The sequence below is a fragment of the Protopterus annectens genome, chromosome 5.part0 (assembly GCF_019279795.1).
Source record: "Protopterus annectens isolate FY-2018-M chromosome 5.part0, PAN1.0, whole genome shotgun sequence".
Classification (NCBI taxonomy): Eukaryota; Metazoa; Chordata; order Ceratodontiformes; family Protopteridae; genus Protopterus; species Protopterus annectens.
The window spans coordinates 417514150-417537051 of record NC_056735.1 but is presented as its reverse complement, the minus strand read 5'-3'; the positions used below and the strand labels follow the sequence as shown (position 1 = coordinate 417537051).

Sequence of the window (22902 nt, the reverse complement as noted above, 5' to 3'; positions counted from 1 at the left end):
TTTTATCGAAATTCAAATCACCGAGACAAAATCATCGAAAAATCATTTTGTCGAAAACTCATATCATCGAATCTCAAATCATTGAAAACTATAAAGCAACTAGAAATAGCATTCCACAAAGTTTTTACTACGTAATTTCCTAACCCCCACTGTAGTGCGACCTTGGAGTTGGTATATTTAAGTACAGGGGGGGTGGGGGGTGCAGGGGGGCTTGCCCCCCTGCATAAACGTAGTAAACAGTGTCTGGGATGTTATTTCTAGTTGCTTTATAGTTTTCAATGATTTGAGATTCGATGATATGAGTTTTCAACGAAATAAGTTTTCGACGATTTGGTCTCGATGATTTCAATTTCGATTAAATGAAATTTCGATGATATGAAGTGAAACCGGTCTAGCCACTATGTCTCTAATGGACATATGCTTCCCGGAAATCTTGCCCTAGCTTAAATATACCCCTTAAAACAACCCATAAGGCACATAAACTTCTGGGATAAATTTGAGAAGCTTGGCTAGATTTACAAAGGCTAGCCCATAAACTTGCTAGATACATTTGAGATGCTTGGGTGTACACAAAACACGTCACTGTACCGTTTGTGATTCAGCAACCAACCTAACACAGTGCTGCATGGTGCTCCAGCACAAAGGCATGCAGCACTGAATATGGTTGGCCCCACAACTGTGCTCAATGTGAATGAGGCCATCCAGGGTAGGAACATTTACTAATTAACTATGTGCCCTCTCTCCTCCTCAACCAACTACAGGAAGGCATCTACATGCCAAATGATTCAAGAAATCACTTGACCATGTAGATCAGCATAGCTGCCCCATCACATCACAGTACTGAACATGACCAAAAGGCCATGTTCAACTACCTGCCATGACTGTGATACGGGGATTAGGGGAGCCACTAGAAACCAGGGACAGCATATTTGTGTAGTGCCTTAATGGAACCGACATCACTACAGGAATTGGGGGTTAGGGAACCACTAGACAGCAAGGATACAATATACTTAAGTGCCTGACAGTGCTGACATCACTGCAGGGATCAGGGGTGGGGCAAAACACCAGCCACCAGGAATACAATATACTTAAGTGCTTTAATGGCACCAACATCACTACATGAATTGTGTGGGGGGGTCACTAGCTACTCTAGATGTAAGTGCCTTAATGACAGCAGCAACAGTGCAGGGATTGGGTGTGGGAGATTCACTAGACACCAGTGCCATAACAGCACAGAAAGCAGTAGAGAGATCAGGCAGTAGGGGGAGTGATTAGCCACCAAGGCAGTACTACAAAAGCACTTAACAGTATTATGTTAATCAAAGGGAGAGGGGACAAACTATTCAGCAGGGCATATTAGATATGTGACATAATGAGATCAACTATGATGGGGTGGAGGGAACTACAGGAGGGCAGACAGTTCAGGGACAGGTAAAGGGACTGTATTGTGTGTGCGTGTGTGTGTGTGTGTGTGTGTGTGTGTGTGTGTGTGTGTGTGTGTGTGTGTGTTCATATTTTGTGTACTTGTATATGTGGGAGAGTGACTGAGGGGAATGCCACTGCCCACATGAATAGCACTTTACTACCATGACACGCAAATCATCAATGATCTGCACATCATGGTAGTAAATGTAATTCAGAAACATGAAATTAGCCAATAATGAAGTATTACCTTGTTGCAATTAATATGATTCTGAATCACAAATCAGCATATTGTGGGAGCATGACCTTTTAAGCACAAGCCATACAGCTGATGCCAGGCCCTTTGATGAATCCTCAGAAATCACTTTATTTGAAGAAACTGGTAAGTTGACATCAAATAAATAACCTAAATAGTCTATTTATTCTAGAATGGGGCAACATAAAGATCTAGACTTCAGGACATAGTATGTTCATAGGTAGGTACTAGGCTATCGGCCCTAGGGCCCATACAAGCCTAGCCAAAAAATGTACCCTGGCTTTCGCCACCCAAGAAAATTATTTTCCTGTGCCCCTGTCGAGCAGACCCACAGAAGTGATCCCCGGGGTGAATTTCCCATTTCCCATCCAATCATCAAGATTTTTCTTGAAGAGTGCTAATGAGGAGCTCTGTTTGACATACATAGGTAGTCTGTTCCAGAGTATGGGAAGTCTCTGGGACAGGAATCTATCCCTCCAGCATGTTCTGTTTATTGTGGTGACAAGGTTTAGGTCCCTAGAGCGTGTAGCTCAGAGGGATTGGGATTTCTTTAAGTGGAGCATGTCCAACAGCTCTGGGTTTGACATAGCTTTGTACGTTAGGCAGAGATCGCCCCCGAGTAGGCAATATGCGATAGAGTAAAGCTGTAGTTTTTTGAGACGGTCTGCATAGGGCATCTGTTTGAGGCCAGTAATCCTCTTTGTGAGGTATTTCTGTGGTCTTTCCAGTTGTTGTAGATGTCTTGTGAGGTACATACCAAAAGGGGTGTTGTACTCTATAATGGGTCTAATGAGTGATGAGTAGAGGGGAACAATGACCTCTTTTCTCTGGATGAGAATCCTTTTGTGATGAGATGAGCCACGTAGAAGGATTTCCTGACCACTGTGGTGATGTGATTATCAAAGGAGAGACTACTGTCCACCTGTGTCCCAAGGTCTCATCACATTTTCGGCATTAAGTAGACTACCAGTTATGTGGTAGTTCATGGGTACAGAGTTTTTACCAAAGGGGATGACAATACACTTTTTGGCATTGAGCTTCAGGCCATGGCTTTGACACCAGGTATCTGTCTCAGTGAGGCCCTTTTGTAGTTTGTCCACATCATTAGGAGTTTTGATTATGGCTCCTAGTTTGCAGTCATCTGCAAACTTTGTTAGCCAAAGACCTTCTGAGTTGGCCTGCACTTCAGAGAAGTAGATACCAAACAGGAGAAGACCCAGGACTGAACCCTGTGGTACTCCACTTGTCACTGGTCTGATGTCAGATTTGTCCGTGAGCCAGTTGGCAACCCATCTTGTGACATAGGGATTTATACCTAGTTTAGTGAGCTTATCTATAATTCCAGAGTGGGGGATGGTGTCGAAAGCCTTGGCGAGATCTAGATAAGCTGTGTGAACCATTTTACCCTCATCTATGGCTTTGGTGACTGCTTCAAAGAAGTCAATCAGGTTTAGGAGACATGATCTGCCTTTTACAAATCCAAACTGGGTAGGGTCCAGAGTTTGGAGATTACCAATGTCTTTGTTTATGAGTTCCGCAATGATACGTTCCATGGCCTTGCAGACCAGGCTCGTCAGGCTAATGGGGCAGTAGTTCCCGGGGTCCGTCGTGACTCCTCCTTTGTGGAGTGGGATAACCGTCCCGGTGTGCCATTCAGTGGGTACAAAGCCTGAGGTGAGGCTATGATTGAACATGGTACTTAGGTAGGGTGCCAGTTCATTCTGTAGTTCATGTAGAACACAGCCTGGGATATTGTCAGGTCCCATGGATGCTGTGTTCTTGGCTTTGGAGAGTGTGTTTTTTACCTGTGCAGCCGTGATTATAGGAACTTTACATTCTTCTGGTATAGAGATGGGCCCTCTAGGGGGTGAGAGGGGGGTAAAGTTAGCACTGAACCTATCTGCTAGGATGTTGGCAATATCAGTTGGTTCTGTATATTTAGTGCCATTGTGCTGTAACTCAGACCAGATCTGATTGTTCCCATTTAGATTCTTGACATAGCTATAGAATGCTTTCTGGTTGTCTTTAGAGTCAGTGGCAATTTTGTTTTCATAACTAGCTTTGTAGGATTTTATGAGGGATCTCAGCTTCTTACTGAGGTCGACCAGGGAGTTCCTCCAGTCATGGAATTTTACTCTTTTTTGCAACAGTTTCTTTCTTCTGTTGTAGAGTTTGTTTATGGCAGAGGACCACCAGATTGGCTTCCTTTTTTTGGAGGATAACATCTTGGCTCTATTAGGGATAGCATGATCCATGCACTCGTGCATTTTTGAATGCAAGACATTTTTTCTATTAGGTCTCTTTCCTCCTTTACAACCCTTTACAACATGTAACACATAACATGAATGAGAGTTACTTTTAAGAATCATATTCTATCCTCTATGCCAATAGATTCAAATTTTAGACTAAAGAAGTTTATGTAGCGGTGATGGCTATGGTGGATGAGTGATCAGACTCATTAGTCGAGAGTACCATGGTAGTACTGACAAGAATCATCTGTCTTAATTTATAGAAGCTTTGACTGGAAAAAACAAAACTACCCTGAGAAGTTATCAGTGCTCTTGGAACTGCTTTTAATTATCTTGGATTGATGCAAAAATATATCTCCTCAGTCTCTCTCTGCAGACAAGCTAGGCACGGTCTGAAGAGAATGCATTTAAAAAATATATAAATTATTCAGCACTATGAAATAATACCAAAGTTTACTTCAGTAGGAATTAAAATCAATTAGCCAGTATGCCTTCCAGATTGAAAAACCTGTGTTACCAAAACAATTCTATCAACAGTGAAACAATGAAGCATGCATGAACAACATAAGTAAGATAACAGTTCAGTGAGTTAATTAATTAATTAAACTCAGCAAATACATAAAATAATTACTGAAAAATTCTTAAGTTCCCACAGTACATACTTCATTAAAAGTTCAATTCTGAGCAATAAATCAACCACACTAGTGACTGCACTGAGTCTACCTAATGCATTACAAAAATATTAAGATCTGAGGTATACCTCCATGAAATAGATTCAAATGCTGGACTAAATAACTATTTTCAGCATAATTTATTAGGCTGTCTGATGTGTTCTAAAATATTACTTTGTCAAATATAAAATATATTGCAATAAAATCTGAGACAATATATCACCTGGATTGTAGCAACTAACATTCCTTCTACCATACAGAAGTTCTACCCTCTATGACATAGAATGATAAAGCCTTGGCTATGACGCAGATGACCTAGGTTAAGTTAACAGCCAGGGTACCAAAGTAGCCAGCATGCAGAAGAGAGGAATGATGAAGCTATGTGTGTGTGCTCCTTTCTTAGAGATGAGGATTGGCCTGCATGGCCAGGGTATTCCTGATCCTTTTTCTAATAACATTTCAATGAATTAATGTTTTTTTTTTAACCAGCTTCCATACAAGGAGTACAGTTTTCTTACTAGAACTCCTATAAATAGTTGTTTTGTACAGAAGCAGTTCTAAGGTGGATCCTTTCCGAAGAGCGGAAGCAGAAACACTGCTTATATTTAAATTCAATTCCTCGACTGGCACCAGTCACATGCCTGGCACTTTAAGCTATTCTGGGAAAATCTCAGTGAGAACAGAAGCAGCTTTTTTGCTGGCTCCCTGTCTCTTATGTTTAAACTGTTCTACCATTGATAAAACTCACAAAAGCTCATACAACACTAGTAAAATATTTAGTTGGCACAAACCAACCCCTACATTCAAAAAGAGGTGTTCATAGTCATTTGCAAGCTGTCTTGCATAATTTGCAAAAACATTCTGTTTCATAAACACCCTCACTGCCTAGAGTCAACTACTGTGGATTCTAGGCAGGGAGGATCACAGCATGACATAAAACGAGGTGCTGTATGAGAGGGGTCAATTTAAAAGACATTGTGCTGCCCAGTTACAGTGCTAGTCTAGATCAGAACTCATATGCACCTCTGCTCCGATTCTGAGGTGTTAAATGTGTACCACATCCTTGTGGGGCATGCCTACACCTTTCAGTGGTAGGAAATTGTGCAGGATGAATTAGAGACACTTCACCCTTCATAGGTAGACAGTGGAGTTAAGTAAGTAAGTACTTCTGTATATGAGTGGAAACGTATGTGTCAGTGTGTCACTTTGTGTTAGTACTGTGGCAGTGTATGAGTGGGTCCATGAGTGTTATTGTGAGTGCCAGTGTGTGTGAGTCCTGGGATGGGGGGAGCAGTGCCTGTGTGTGTGCTCTTCTTGGTGCCTGATCTGGTACGTGTTCACCTGCATATTTATTTCCTTACCTCAAAGGGTGTGATTCACATTCATGCAGATTCTCAACAATGGGATGTTCCCCTTTACAGAATTTGAATGATTATGAATTGTTCCTTTGCACTGCAGCACAAACCAGTTTATAGGTGCACAGCAATTAGTGCCTAAGTGTTGTTTACTGTAAATACTGGTCTGCCTTTGAAAGACAAAAGTGATACAGAAAATGCAAGTCACAAAAAGCTATTGGACACTGTTCAAACAAATACTGACCTGTTGTCAGAAAGTAAAAACTAGACATAAGATGTTTATTAGTGCTTTCAGTTTACAGTTTATCAAAGTATCAAAGTACAAGTTCTCTGTTAGGGTCATAGGTTCACAAGCACTTACTAGGCTATTGATATATTAGACCTTAAGAAACGTTAGTCCTACATTCCCATGGCAATTATTACCCCTTATATTTTGCAATATGAATCTCCAAAGACTGGTCACACAAGTATTATCTTCGATACTTACGTTTCACCTGTCTATGAGGGCCATTAGTGCTAAAATAAGAGTGAATTTGCCACTGCCCATCCATTTGTTTGAGTTACATTTAAATACAGTTTAAGAGAATTACTTCACATGAAAGGGAAGCCAGTTCTGTAAAAGTGATATTATCTGATATACATTACACCTATTTGTCCAGCATATTCTGTTAGTCTTGTAAAGAGATTGAGGTCCTTTGAGTGGATATTTTTAATACCACTGAACTTGTGAATGTTCAATAGGTCTGACAGAACAGGGTCTGCTGAGGCTGTATATGCAAGGCAGAGGTCACCTCTCAGCAGTCTGTATGAAACCAAGAAGAGAGAAAAGGCTTTGAGGTGATCTGTGTAGTTTTTATGATTTAGTTTCTTGATTTTTTTTTTTTTTAATGATGAAGAGTTGTAGATGTTCCAGCTGTGACAAGTGTACGTACTGAGATGTGGATTATACTCGATGATCAGCCAAATGAGTGCTGAGCATAGAGTAACAGTTACATCCCTGCATCTGTATGCCGTACCCTTCAATATAAGCTGTGCAATGAAAAAAAGATTTTATCCCTTATACTGGATGCATGGTGATCAAAGGACTGTTCATTGTCAACACAGGTTCCTACATCTCTAACTACAAGATCAATTTTCACTTGGGGAGGTGTCAATGTGATAGTTACAAAGTGAGCCATGCTTGCCAAATGATATGATTATACATTTCTTAGCATTTAGTTTTCGTTCATGGTTTTGGCACAAACTATTCACAATGCCGTTTGGGGAGTTTATGAAGACACCAAGTTTGCAGTCATCTGCAAACTTGATCAGACATAATTCGTCAACATTAACTTTGACCTCTGAGAACTAAATTGTCAAAGAGAAATGGCTCATGGACTGACAGGTCATCTGCAGGAGGTAGATCTGCCCATCCCTACTTCTTGTCTTCTATATGTGAGTCAATTTGCTACCCACCAAGTTACACAGGGGTTAACATTTAGTGTTAAGGAGAGTTCATCTATAATACCCTAGTGTGTTATGGTGTCAAATGCCTTTGCATGGTCCAGATAGGCAATGTGCACTGATGTGCCTTCATTCATTGCCTCGTTCACCTTTCTAAAGAAGTCATCCAGGTTAAGTAGGCAGGATTTGTCCTTGACAAATCCTAATTGGGACAGGTTGAGAGTCTGTAGGCCACCTATATCTCTGTTTATTAGTTCAATAATGATCCTTTCCATAGTCTTACAGATGAGACTGGTCAGGCTTATGGGTCTGAAATTACCATTCATCTGGCACAAAGCTGTCCACCATTCATCTGGCATAAAGCTTGCTTAGAAACTAATGCTGAATAGCATTTGTAGGAGGTATGACAACTAAGGTTTCAGGCTAGCCAGAAGGCAGTCTGGCACATTATCTAGACCAATACACAAACTCTTTTTGCCCTTTGATAAAATCTTGAGAGATTTGAGGAGGAGAAAGGTAGATGTAGGTATTTGATCTGAGAATATTGCTGGGGGTGAAGCTGGAGTTGTATTTGACCACTGGTACAATGGCTATGTTCTCTGGGCCTATTAGCTCTGTGAAATGCTGGGCATTCTTTCTGAGCTTTCTAAGATAGGCAAAAAAGGCTTTGTGTTATTTTACACCAGGATGGATATTTTACCTCATATCAGGCTTTAGTTGATTTGATCACATGATGTGGAGTTCCTTGGTTAGTTTAACAAGAGTGTTTTTTTTATTCTTGAGAGTTTGGTTTATTCTTGCTTGCAGTTAGTTTTTTCTGTTATTACACAGCTTGTTTATATTAGGGTTCAACCACTAGGGTTTAGTTTTGAATGTTGCATAGTATTTATTTCTGAGGGAGAGAGAGATGCATCTATGCAACTATTTTCATGTGCATAGAACTTGGCAATAAGGGATTCTGCATAAGCAGTGGGATCATTGAAGTGTAAAGGAATTTTAAATTCAGGCAAGTCATCACCCAATTTTAGTATATTAGTATTTGCATAGTCTCTGAATACTGATGTTTTGGAGGATTTTTCTGGATTCAGTCTTAAGGTGAATGTGACTGACTTATGGTCCAATTAGACTAGGCAGGAGCTTACAATGAGTGGGGAGCAGAGTTGTTCCATAGTGGTAAGTTGTCCCATACTCATTATGGTAATATAAGTCCAGGATTTTATCTCCCCTGTTCCAGGATGTTTGTATTTATGATATCCTGAAATCTATGGGCATACATGTCTGAGGATGTATGAGTCCCAGATGATGGCGGGATAATTGAATTCTCCTAGGAGAATGGTGTTTGGCTTAATACATATGGACTCCATACTGGTTAGGTAGGAGGTATGCACTGAAGGAGACACAAAATGGGGTCCTATAGTTTACTATGATGAGATAAAGGGTTTTGTTTATAGTAAGTTAGACATGGAGGAGTTCCAAGTCATTGTCTTGTCTAACAAGTCTGGAGGTGACACTTTTTTAAGAATACAAAAACATATCCATCTTTACTATTTGTTATGCAGTGGGCAAGTACAAGTGATTGGCACTGAAGCCCTCCACTGAAGGAATGCTTTCACTGGTCTTGAACATGATGCATACATCTATACATTCCAGGGAAAGTTTTGCTTGTGGGGTGTGAAGCAGCAATTCCTTAATGTTGTCCTTATTCACTTTAGTTATGCTGGATGTTTTTGAAGACTGACTTTGCCTTAAAAAGGGGGTAATGGGGGTAGACAACATTTTAGCCAATATACAGAACCCTTATGGAGAAAGGTGCATGTCATTCCTGATGGAGCAGTTTGGACTATCTACCACCTCTTCTCATGCTGATAGATACATATATCTGTGAGAATGTGTATGTATAAATATATATATATATATATATATATATATATATATATATATATATATATATATATATATATATTATACACACACACACACACACACACACACACATATCTGGATTCCCTTCATAAGCTCGAAGTTTCAAAACTTCAAACTGCAAATGGTCGAGACCATAAGATGGAAGTTTTGAAACTTCGAATGTTTTGAATGGAGATTGCCGTACAGTGGGGAACAGGAAATTTACCATTTTCCTCACTGTAGTGCAATCTCAGAGTTGGTATATTTATTTAGCAGGGGGGGTGGAGGGAAGCTTCTCCACCTGCAAAAACATAATTTTTTTTATAAATTTTTTTTATTACAATTTCAAAATTTCAAAACTTCGATCTTATGTGAAGTAGATACACACACACACACGCACGCGCGCGCGCGCGCGCCCGTGTGTGTGTGTATTGTACAACCTTTGAACGGCACCAGAATCTAAGCTAACTGTTGAAGTCAATTATTTCCTTTTGATCATACTGTGAAATCATTCTTGGTGATGGTAGAATACTGCTCAAGGTTAGGTTCATACCTGCCTCATTGAGAGCTCCATCATGTCTCTCTTCATATACTCCAAGAAGGTACATCTCATGTGATTTATACCCACATGTACAATGACTGTCACATGTGTACTTGCGGTACAAGGACTTGAGTGCTTGCATGATGTGGCAAATCCTGGTGCCTGATGGGTAACTGACCATGACCCTCTCTTTGTATAGCCTGTTGAATGGTGCATCATTGTGTCTCACTATGGATACGCCTACGATCAGAATATTGGTATGTGTGGTGGCTTGCCTTATAGTTTATTTTATTTATTTATTTATTTTACATTTGTTGAATATAGGCATTTGAACTGCGTCTGTTTGATACATAAATACATGTTTCATGGTGGGAACTGCTTGCAATGTATGTATGTTTGTTTGTCAGATTGCTGAGGGGTACTTGTTTCTTCAGTTACATTTAAAAGGCCTCTGTACTTTACGAAGGTTACTTGTAAGAGCCACAGTATATGTAACACTGGTTTAGTTTAGTGTTGTGTAGCCTTGTGCTCATTCACTCTGAGCTGCTCAACACTAAGCACCCAACCTACTTAATGTTTTATACTGGATTTGACTAACTGCTAGCCTAGAAAAGTACAGTTGTGTACACTTACCATAAATGTAGATGTTCGAGTGTATTCACTGTTGCAGTCATCACATTTGGGTTATCTGCTTGCAGTAGCCCTCAGTCAGCCTGATTATCAAAGTCTTGGGTCCTGCGTTGGGTGCTGTCTCATCTTCCATGACGTCAGGTAGTCAGGGGTATAAAGCATGCAGCCGACGTCATTACATCTGTTTTTCTTACCCCAGATGTCAGGTGGGGAAGCAATTTTATATATATATATATATATATATATATATATATATATCTACATACAAGATTATACGTCCAACAAAAAATCAAATATACCAAAAAGCTTTTAAGCATGGTAAAAGAGAATAGAGGTATAGCCAAAAGAAGTCAGATGGCTGGAGGGAAGGTAACCAGGACTGCAACAGTGAATACACTCGAACATCTACATTTATGGTAAGTGTATATAACTGTACTATGTTCTTCTTGTTTCACCGTTGCAGTCATCACATTTGGGTAGATTCCCAAAGCTAAGGATTGGAGGAGGTAATTAGATAGCATTAGAACCAGCTATAAGGCCCTGCAAGACTGCAGTGGCAAAGCCAGCTCTGGATTTAGAGAAAATTGGCAAATGGTAATGCTTAGTGAAAGTATGTACAGAACTCCAGGTAGCAGCTTCTAGGATGTCCCTGGTAGGTACACCTCTGAGAAAGGCTGTAGAGGTAGATGCAGCCTTGGTTGAATGTGGTCTAATCCCTTGTGGGATAGGTTTTCCATGGTGCTTATAGCAGAAATGAATGCAATGGCCTATCCATTTAGAAATGGTTTGTTTTGAAATAGCCTTACCTTCTGCCCTGCCGTAAATGCCACCAGCAGTTGTTCAGATTTTGTTTGAGGTTTAGTCCTGTCCAAGTAAAATCTAAGTTGTCTGTGCACATCTAAGGAGTGCAGTTTCCGTTCCCCTTTGTTCTGCAGATTAGAAAAGAAGGTTGGCAAATGAATGGACTGATTAAGAGCCACACTGGATACTACCTTGAGTATGAAGGAGGGACTGGTCCTGAGGGACACCCTGTCTGCATGAAAGATGATGAAAGGCTCCACTGCCATAAGGGCTTGTAATTCAGATACCCTTCTTGCTGAAGTGATTGCTAAAAGGAAGGCTGTTTTCCAAGAAAGGAATTTTAACTCTGCACTTGCAGCTGGCTCAAAAGGAGGAAGAGTGAGTTTCTCCAATACAAAGTTAAGGTCCCAGGCTGGAGTTGGGGCTCTCCTGGGTGGTCTTAAGTTTTTGGCCCCTCTGAGGAACTGCTTAAGCAGTGGACGAGAGAAGAGGGGTGGTTCTGTGTTGTAATGAGCTGAGATGGCTGAGGCATGAATTTTGATGGATGAAAAACAAAGGCCCTTGTGAAGCATCTCAGTTAAATATGGAAGAATCTGAGGTAAATTGGGCACTACTGTGCCCATGCCTTGAGTTTGGTTCCAGGCACAGAATCTCTTCCATTTTTCAGCATAAGATTTTCTAGTACTAGGCCTCCTTGCCTCCCAAATGACATCCAACACTTGTTTACTGAGGGATGGTAATGAAGAGATCAGGTAATTAGCCTGGCTACCAGGTTCAGGGTTTGAAGCTGAGGGTGCAGAATCTGGCTCTCCTGCTGAGACAGCAGGGTAGGGGTCTGAGGCAGGTGCCATGGAGCCAGCAGTGACACACTGCACAAGAGGGAGTACCAGTGTTGGCATCACCAGCCTGGTGCAATCAGTATCATCCTTGGTTTGTCCTGTTTGATCTTTAGTAGTACTTTGGAGAGGAGAGGCAGAGGGGGAAAGACATAAACATCCAGCTGAAGGACAGAGCATCCAGTTTCCAAGCTTGTTTGTGGGGAGTCCTTGTGTAGAATTTGTCCAATTGGTAGTTCTGGGGGGAGGCAAACAGGTCTATATCTGGGCTCCCCCATTTGTTTATCAACATATTGAAAGTCTTTGGTTCCAGTTTCCACTCGTGTGGGTCCATGAGATTTCTGCTTAGTTCGTCTGCCAATGTAATTAGTTTTCCTGGCAGGAATTAAATCTGCAGATGCACTTGGTAGCTCAAGGCTGTGTCCCACAGATCCATGGCTAGTCTGCAGAGAGGGTATGCATGGGTACCCCCCTGATTGTTTATGTACCACATAACAGTGGTGTTGTCCATCTTTACCATTAATTGTCCTGAAAGAATGTGGTCCTTGAAGGCTGTCAGAGCATTCTGTACAGCTAACATTTCTTTTTGATTGATATGCAGGTGCATTTGACTTGGGTTCCATTTGCCCTGAATGCACTTCCCTGCCAGGTGAGCCCCCCATGCATAGTCTGATGCATCTGTTGTTAGGGTTTGGGCGGCAGGGGGTAGAGTGAATGGTAGTCCTTTGTTTTGGTGGCAGGCCTCCGCGCACCAAAGGAACTCTAACTGTAGGTAAGGAATGATAGGAATCATTGCTTTGAGATCCTGAGAATGTTGACACCATAGGCTTTTTAGATACCATTGTATATGCATATGGAATTAGTAGAATGCAGGAGGCCATGAACCCAAAGGCTTGCAGTATTTGCCTTGCAGATAGCAGGGTTTTTGTGGCCATTAGTTTGAAGTAAGTTGTCAAATGTATTTGTTTCTCTGGCGTTAGGAAAGCCATCTGGGAAGTTGTGTTCAAGCTTGCTGCCAGAAATATAATTTGCTGACAGGGTACAAGATGTGATTTATTTTTGTTTATGGTGTACCCCAGACAAGTTAGCACCTTTTGTATAAATGCCAGATGATTCAAAAGTACGTTCTGGCTTTCTGCCTGAATTAGGCAATCTTCCAGGTATGGGTATATTTGAATATTTCTTTACCTGCAAAAGACAATGACTGGAGCTAGGCACTTTGGGAATACCCTGGGCATAGTAGATAAGCCAAAGGACAGTGCAGAGAACTGACAGTGCATGTAGCCTGCTTTGAAGCGTAGGTATCTTATGCAAGACCCCCTGATTGGGATGTGCAGGTAGGCTTCCTTTAAATCTAGTGTTGCCAACCAGGCATCCTTGCCTAGCATTGGAAGCAACTGGTGAAGAATTAGCATCTTGAATTTTGGAATCACCAAAAAGGTGTTTAGGATAGAAAGGTCCAGGATAGAATGCCATGAGTTGTCTTTTCTGGGTACCAGGAAAAGCTTTGAGTAAAAACCTTGTCCCCTTTCCTCTTCTGGTACAGCTTGAATAGCCTTTAAGCTTAAGAAAGAGAGTAATTGCTTTTGAGCCACTGCCCACTGATTTGGGTGTAGATCTGGCCAACTGTTTGGGGTTGATAATGTGTGGAAGTGAAATCTGTATCCTTGGGAAACTATATTTAAAACCCATTTGGACTGGGTAATGAGTTCCCAGTTATTTGCTTGCAGAGCAATCTTTCCCCCTAAAGGAGCAGTCAGTTGAGAAGTGCTTGGAAGTTTTAAAGTTAAGTCATTGAGACAGCTTGCCATAGGGGGGAGTCTTACTACTCCCTGATTTGGAAGTGGGAGCCCCCACCCTGGGACTGAAGTCTGGGTGTTCTGCTGGTTCTGGGTTTGGACTGAGAAGGCCTGGAAGAGGCAGGAAAGGGCCAATTCTTAGAGGGTCAATGTCTACTAAATCTTGGAGGCTGTACTTGTAAGAAATATTTAACAGTTTGCATAGATTTAGCTTTTGCCTCCATCTTTTTAAGAACTACTTCTGCTTTGCCGCCAAACAGGCAGTCCTGATTTAAGGAAGCATCCAGCAATTTAGTTTAAACATGATCTGGCAAAGATTGCTCATTAAGCCAAGCATGCCTTCTAAGTACAGACCCAGTGACAGCAGCCCTGCAAGATGCCTCTAGTGAATCAAAACCACATTGTAAAGTATGTTTTCTAACCTGTTCAGCAGAATGCATTAAATCCTGTAAATCCTTATTTTCAGCACAATCAGGAATCCACATCATCTTCTGCTTAAGCAATCCAATAATATGCTGCTGATACTTTAACATATGAAATTGGCAATCTAAGGCCCTGATGACCAAGGCTGCAGAGGTGTATACCTTCTTAACCCATCTATCTAGGGCCCTGGAATCTCTATCAGAGGGGGTAGGATTTTTGGCAGTAGTAGCCTTAATGCCCTTGGGTCCCTGTGAAATGATCTCAGGATGCGCAGTAGGATTTTTAAAAAGGAACTTGTGAGAGTTAGGAACCCTGTAATATCTATAAGGTTTTCTGGAAGCAGGAGTTAAAGAGTCAGGGGCCAAGCTAGATTCTGAAAAGGCATCATCAACAATGTCTAGCACAGGAGGAATAGCTAAAGGCCTGTGTTGAGGCAGGAGTAAGAAATCCCTAAGCCTCTTTTTGGAATCAGAGTAATCCTGGCTTTCCCAGTGAAAATGCTCCCTAAGAGTATGCAAGGTTTCACCAAAAGAAAAATCCTCTGGGGGAGAAGCAGAGGGAATAGAATCCTCTGCATCAGAATCCTCATAGGTAGATAAGGGTAAATCCTGGTCATCAGAGGAAACAGAATTTTCAGAATCCTGGTCAGAAGTATCATAAGCAAATTCAGTCCTAGGTCTCTTAAAGAGGTGAGGTTGGCTTCCCCTGATTAAAGTAATAAGGTCTTCAGCCATTCTTATCATTTGTTTTTTAGGCATAGAGGTCTGACCATGTGGTCGGTTTTCTAGGCATGGTTCGAGATTTAGGCCTTGAAGAAGAAGATGGCTTTGGTTTAATAAGCAAGTCAGTAGGCCTGTATACACCCTCAGAAGCCGGTGCCTGCACAGCGGCTCCGGACCCATCCAAGGTAGAGACATCAGCAGGTTCCACAGCTGAAGCATCTCGTGGCATACTGGACTCTGAATGGGTCTCAGTAGAGGCCTGCGAATCTGAAGTAACAGGTATCAGAGGCTCCGAAAGCGCCTCACTCAGTACCGGCAAACTGGCGACTAGCTTAGGAGAAGCATCGTCAGCAGTTTTGGACCTAGGCGGCCTGTCTATGTCTTTATCTTTGCGTTTTTTCGGAATGTCGGTAGTTGAGTGGCTTACCGAAGATATATCTGGATAATTGAACCAACTACCAAAATATTTAGAAGCGAAAATGTACCGACGATGAATAGTTCGTGGTTTAAATAAGGCACAAAACCGACAGCGAGGTATGTCGTGGTCAGGGCCTAGGCAAGGAATACAGTACGAATGAAAATCTTTATGATGTATTTGATTTCCACAAGAAATACAATTATTGACTTTTACTGACATCGGTTTAGAGCAAGAAAAAGTTTCCCCAATGGGGTACTTAGCTTTAGTTGAAGACTTTGGTTCTGAAACTCGAAAACAAAAATTTCAGGAGTCGCCGACCGGCACTTGCAAACTGCTTCTGCTTCGGGCACCACACAACAAGAAAGACGGATGTAATGGCATCGGCTACATGCTTTATACCCCTGACTACCTGACATCATGGAAGATAAGACAGCAACCCAAGACTGATAATCAGGCCGACTGAGGGCTACTGCAAGCAGATAACCCAAATGTGATGACTGCAAAAGTGAAACACGAAGAACATCTCCTTGGATAAGTACTTTTGCATTTCTCACCAAGTTACTGAAATAGCACTGCACTGATTTTTGTCATTTATTGTGCTCTCAGCCAGAACTGCTTTGGTTTAAAGTTAAACTCTAGTGAGAGTAGAAGAAAAACTTACGGTAGCAGAGAAATACAAAAAATTTAAACGAGCCCACGGGCCAATATTAAAACAGCACATTTCAAGGCTGCACAAGTAATTGGGAGTCTAAAATGGATTTAGTTCTTCCTCTACTCTTAGTAGAGTTTAAACCAAAATAATTTTGACTCTGATCCCAGTAAACACATATGTACTAGATAAAAGGTACTAAAGTGCTAATGAAACTAATTTGTACAAATGGTCTTCATATTAGAACACTAGACTGTGAAGATTTTAAAATAAATATGGAAATATAGGTAAACCTTTTATGTAGTGCAGTGTGCACTAAGCAGGCAGGAAGATAAAAATACAGCTAACTTGAACTTTAGCCGTCTAATGGAAGGAATCTCCCAGATTGATCTACTAGGTCCCAACAGCAGAAGCACTGCTGGGTCAACCAGCACCCCACAGAAAAAGAGCACTCTACTGTATTAAGTTGATCTCTATATGATCGACCTATTCCAGATCCACCCTCCCCTCCCACACACACACACACACACACACACACACACACACACACACACACACACACACACATATACACATATACACACACACACACACACACACACACACACACACACACACACACACACACACAGACACACACAGACACACACACACACACACCTCTTCCAAATACAAAAACAAAAAAAAGAAGCTTCTTCTAGAAAGAGGGTCAGATGTATAACATCTCCCTTCCCTCCTGCCCAGCCATTCAGGTTCTGTTTCTGTGCACTGCTCCCTTCCCTCCTACAATGCATTCAAACCTGAGAGCCATAGCTCTCCGTGTGGGGTCTAAACTGCAGCAACAGTTGCTACAGTTTAAAACCTGCTTGCAAGGAGCACTATAGTGCTCACGTTTTAGTTAAAAAGGCAAAAATCTTTCTTAAAAACTGCAGCAAACTGCTTGCTAAAAATGTAAGCAAACAGTTGCTACAGTTTATACTCTGCCTGCGCAGAGCACTACAGAGCTTAGGCTTTAATTAAACAAAGAGGGTTTTTTATCTTTTAAACTGCAGCAAACTACTTGCTACAATGCAGCATGCAGTTGCTACAGTTTGGATCACACATGGAAAGTTAAAGAGCTCAGGTTTGTCTGCAAATGCAATACTGGCTTTTAAAAGTCGGTATTACATTAAAGAAAGATTACATCAGGATCAGCTGATTACACCCCCAATACTGTGCACCCAGAGCAGCTGCCCCTCTCAACCCACCCATGCTATGCCACCACCCCACAGTAAAAGAAGATGAGATGAGACTGGGAGGAGTTTCTAGAGAAAATTTATAGTAAGGGAAGTTAACTAAGGAGTAATACTGCTGGCTGGGTAGGCCGTCATTATTATGGATTTATGAAATATATTGTGAGGGGTAAAGTACTTAGATATCTTACACAACTGTCACTTCTGTGTTTACTGACAATAGCAATGAAAGAGTAGGGGGAGAGACTTGGTCGCCAAATTACCATAAGGGACAGAAAACAGACATACTCACTTTTAAAATCAACATCAGAGAGTGAGGGCTGGAAAAAATCGAAAAAACCTGTAACAAGCCAGAGACAGAAACAGACATAAACAGTCCGGCAAACCTACTAGCTCCAATTAAAAATAATGCATTTACAGCAAAATGCTTTAAAATAATCCTGACAGAATATTAGAATAAGTCAAGTGTGATATAGCTGTTTACTTTTCTGATGTAGAAATACCCAGATAAACTTATTTTCATTTAAAATGTATCCACAGAAATTATCTTTTTCCAGGTAAACCAAAATGGCCAACAGCAAACCCAAGGCTCAGAGATACATAGAATTGAAGAACAAAGGGCAGGAGAAAGCAATCTAATTAGGAAAACATGCAGTGTAACAAGTCAGATTGAACCAGACACCAATAAACAATGACTGTACTCTCATTTAGGCTTGTACTGCTGCTGAGTTCTACTAGCCAGTTTGACAAACTGTTTTAGCCAAAGAACAAATAATGTATTTAAAACAATTCAAAAGAACTTTGCTGGTGTAGAGATACTCAGATTGACAAATTTTCATTTAAAAGTGTATCCATGAAAGTATCAGATAAAAAAATGACATGCTGAAAAAATGAAAACAGTATCAAAGAATAACAAAAACTGACCATGTCCCAAATTCCCAGAAGAAAAATATAACTTGAAAGAAAAAAAAAATAATCTGACCAGGATGATGATGCAGAAAACATCAGTTCTAAATTCCTTTCATAATGAGTATTATACATCTCTGACAGCATATTCAGCATAATGGTAGATGTTTGAATAATAGGGTCAACTCTGTAACAGCTAGCAGGGCATCTCCTTCTTGGTTAAGAGGGGACTTGTATTGTCTTCCTCTACCTTGCCGCCTGCTAGGATCTCTTCTGCCTTTCCATGCCTACTGTGTCTTTTCATAAGGTTTTCTCTGATTAAGTTGTGCTGCCCTAAATTTCAAGAAAAAAAGGGCCACTGTTTTTTTTTTTTTTTTTAATAGTTTCTGTTGTAATTTGGAATGGAAGGTGGGGGCTGTTTTGCTGACAGCATGCTGTCTCTTCTCTTCCAAACTCTTTTCAGAATGTTTGGGGTAAAACCGCAGCTTTTTATCTAAAGATGCATATAATAATTGCACCTTTATATTTTCAAGGCTTCTGAGCAAGTATGAATTCTTAGCCAGACGTGCCTCATGACAGGGATATTTGTGGCTGCATCCCATGGCAGAGGTATCTGTGGAATTTTAGCCATGCTTAATGCATATTTCCCTGGTTTTATGATCATGTTTGGCAGTTTACAGAGCCTGTATGTTATAGTTTCATCTTCCATTTCCTTGGTCATGTCATGTTTGCCTCAGAATGTCCCATGATATTAAATCATATGGATCTGCTAGTTTATAGACCTGTTTCTGAGAGTGGGAAAGCTGTATATTTTCTTTCCAAAACTGGCCCCAGTCCTTGATTTCCCTATCAGTGAAAATGGAACTTGTCTCTAGTCCAGATTTAGGTCTCCTTGCTGTGCCCATGGACATCACTGTGTAATTCATCACTAGATTCTTGTATACGTACTCATACTTTTATTACTTTTATTGCTTTTTCTTGAGTCGGCATCTGTGAATCTAGCTTTAATGATGCACTCTCAAAGGCATCTACAAAAGCCTTGATCATCTACAAGATGGAACTATGCCTAGCTTATTATATGCCCAAAAGTTTATCGGACCTTTTTCATAAATCTGAAAGTTCACTGACCCCCACATTCTTTTCTTATGAGGTTTAGGATTTTGCCAAAAAAGATATCCCCTGAGGGGGAACCAAAAGTGAAGGTATCCTCATTGTCCATATCATAACATAATTGGCAGTACATCTGCCACATGTAAACCAGGTGCCCATCATCTGCAAGGTCTAAATCAGCCATCTCCATTAGAGAAGGGTCTCACTTCCTTTTATTAGAACCACGCTAGAAGTGGAAGGCTTGGTTGCATGGGTGGACATCAGAGTTACTACTAGGCCATCACATATACTTCTCCAAGCTTTTTATAGCTGGAATAAGAGCTGATGCAAGTGTACATGTGGCAGCTGTGCTTTATTCAAAGGTCAGTAAACGGGAAAGAAGCATTGGAGTACTGACCTGTTGTACCACTAAAGCACTGTGAAAGGCCAAAGCTGAAGGAGCCCCACCTGGCACCTGTGTGTTTGTGACAAAAACAGTAAAAATATATACTGGGAAATTAAAGTTATATACTCACCATAACTAGGAATCTGTGTTGTCAGTTTTCATTCTTCCTCAATGTATGGATTATGGATCTGACCTCTGATCTCACTCAGCTGCATTTAACAATCTTGATCCAACTCTCGAGCTCCTCCCTCTACCCATATTACCCTAGTCCATCCCCAATACCTCAGATTGAGTTTGCTGCTTTAAAAGTCTTATTATATAATAGTAGAGAAGAGAATGAATTAAACCAAGGCTCAAACCTGGAAAGTACAGTTGTGTACACAACATAAATGTAGATGTTCGAGTGTATTCACTGTTGTAGTAATCACATTAGGGTTATCCCTGCCAGGATAGCCCTTGGCCGACCCGAATACCAGAGGCTTAGTATTTCTGCGTCGATTACTGTCACTTCAGGACTGACGTCAGGTCGTCAGTAGTATAAAGTAAGGCAGCCGATGCTATTACATCAGTTTTTCTTGGCCTATCAGGAGCCCCCAAGTAGGAGCCAGGTTCTAGTGGAAGAACCCCACCAGTAGAAAGTAAATATCAACATGTCAATTTTAAGTAGAGAGAAGAAAGAAGAGAGGGATGAAGGGAGGCAAACCTGGACTGCAACAGTGAATACACTCGAACATCTACATTTATGGTAAGTGTACACAACTGTACTATGTTCTTCATGTTTCACTGTTGCAGTCATCACATTTGGGTTGATTCCCAAAGCTGAGAAAAAGAGTGGAGGCAGTCAAGGAGACTAGGGGCTGGATAGGATGCCCTGCAAGACTGCAGTGGCAAACCGTGCCCTGGATTTGGAGAAGATAGGCAGGTGGTAATGTTTGGTGAAAGTGTGAACAGATGTGCAGGTGGCAGCCTCCAGTATGTCCCTGGTGGGGACTTTTCTGAGGAAAGCTGCAGAGGTGGAGGCTGCTCTTGTGGAGTGAGTCCTGACCCCCTTAGGGGGAGGCTTTCTGTGTTGCTTGTAACAGAAATGGATGCAGTGTGCTATCCATTTGGAAATTGCTTGTTTGGAGATGGCTTTGCCCTGTGCCCCAGCAGCAAAGCTAACCAGCAATTGATCAGATTTTCTGAAGGATTTAGCTCTGTCTAGATAGAATCTGAGCTGTCTGTGCATATCTAGAGAGTGCAGGATCCCTTCTCCTTGCTCTCTGGGTTAGGGAAAAAGGTGGGCAAATGAATGGATTGGTTGAGAGCTACATTGGACACCACTTTGGGCATGAAGGGTGGGTTAGTCCTGAGGGGAAACCCTGTCAGCATGGAAGATGATGAAGGGCTCCAGGGCCATGAGTGTTTGTAGCTCGGAGACCCTTCTGGCTGAAGTGATGGCCAGAAGGAAAGCTGTCTTCCTGGAGAGAAATTTTAAGTCTGCTGGAGATGCTGGTTTGAAGGGGGGCAGAGTGTGAGCTTTTCCAACACAAAGTTAAGGTCCCAAGCTGGGGTAGGTGCTCTTCTGGGTGGCCTCAAGTTGCAAGCCCCTTTTAGGAATTGTTTGATCAGAGGGTGTGAGGAAAGGGGTTACTCAGTGGGGAAATGAGCAGAGATAGCAGAGGCATGAATTTTAATAGAGGAAAAATGAGAGACCACTGTGTAACAGGTCAGCCAAGTAATCTAGGATGAGAGGGAGGGAGGGCTGTGCCATATCGGCTCCTTTAGCCTGAATCCAGGTGCAGAACCTTTTCCATTTGTCAGCATAAGATTTTCTAGTGCTAAGGCATCTGGCCTCAAGTGTAACATCTAGGACCTGTTTACTGAGGTTGGCAGATTGATCGGTTCAGGAAATAAACCAAGCTGCCAAACTGAGGGTCTGTAGTTGGGGATGCATGAATTCTCCTTCCCTCTGGGTCAAGAGGGTTGGGGTCTGAGTGAGATGCCATGGTGGCAGTGGGTACCAGTGCTGGTGAGGCCAGTCTGGTGCAATAAGAATTGTCCTTGTTTTTTTCCTCCCTTATTTAGAGCAGTACCCTGGGGATGAGAGGTAGTGGAGGAAAGGCATAGACCGATAGATTGACCCAGGGGAAGGACAGGGCATCCACTTTCCAAACCATGCATTGATGCTCCCTGGTGCAGAACTTGCTGAGATGATGGTTGGTGTGGGAGGCAAAGAGGTAGACCTTTGGGGTGCCCCATTTCTGAGTTATCAGGGTGAAGGTTCTTTTGTCTAGCTGCCACTCGTGAGGGTCCAGAAGATTTCTGCTTAAGTGGTCTGCCAGAGAGTTTAAAGAACCTGGTAGGAATTGTGCTAACAGGTGGAGTTGCATGGCAGAGGCTGTGTGCCAAAGGGTCATGGCCAGCCTGCATAGAGGGTAGGAGTGAGTCCCTCCCTATTTGTTGATATACCACATCACAGTAGTGTTTTCTGTTTTGATCAGGAGAACCCCTGGGGAGAGAAGGGGTCTGAAAGCTGTCAATGCATGCTGGACAGCTAACATCTCTTTTTGGTTGATGTGCAGACGGATTTGCTGTGGGCTCCATTGGCCCTGTATGCACCTGCCATCCAGGTGTGCACCCCAGGCATAGTCTGATGCATCTGTGGTGAGGGTCTGGATGGCAGGGAGTGGTGAGGAAAGGTAGTCCCTTGTTGTGGAAGCATGCTGCTTCCCACCAAAGAAAATCTTTTCTGAGACAAGGTATCATAGGTATAAGAGTTTCCAGGTCTTGAGAGTGTTGACATCAAAGGCTTTTTAGGTACCATTGAAGCCTCCTCATATGCAGTCTGGCATATGGAATGAGTAGAATGCAAGATGCCATGAACCCCAGAGCTTGAACTATTTTCCTTGCAGATAACTGGGGTCTGGTGGCTAGTTGAGAGAATTAGGCTGTCGGGTAAGTTTGCTTCTCTGGAGTAAGGAATGCCATCTGGGATGCTGTGTCCAGGCTTGCTCCCAGGAATATAATCCTTTGGGTGGTACTTGTTTGGATTTCTTTTCATTGACTGTGTACCCTAGGGAGGTCAGTAGGGACTTTACAAAGGCCAGGTACTTGAGCAGCTTTTCCTGACTGTCTGCCTGAATTAGGCAGTCGTCTAAGTAAGGGCAACT

The 22902-nt window shown here is 41.9% G+C and overlaps 1 protein-coding gene across 1 annotated transcript in view; it reads right to left on the bottom strand.

The window, feature by feature from the left end:
* Positions 1-22902, bottom strand: part of EFHC2 (EF-hand domain containing 2) — a 1536365-nt gene that overhangs the window by 721549 nt on the left and 791914 nt on the right. The gene's annotated exons all lie outside the window — the stretch shown is intronic.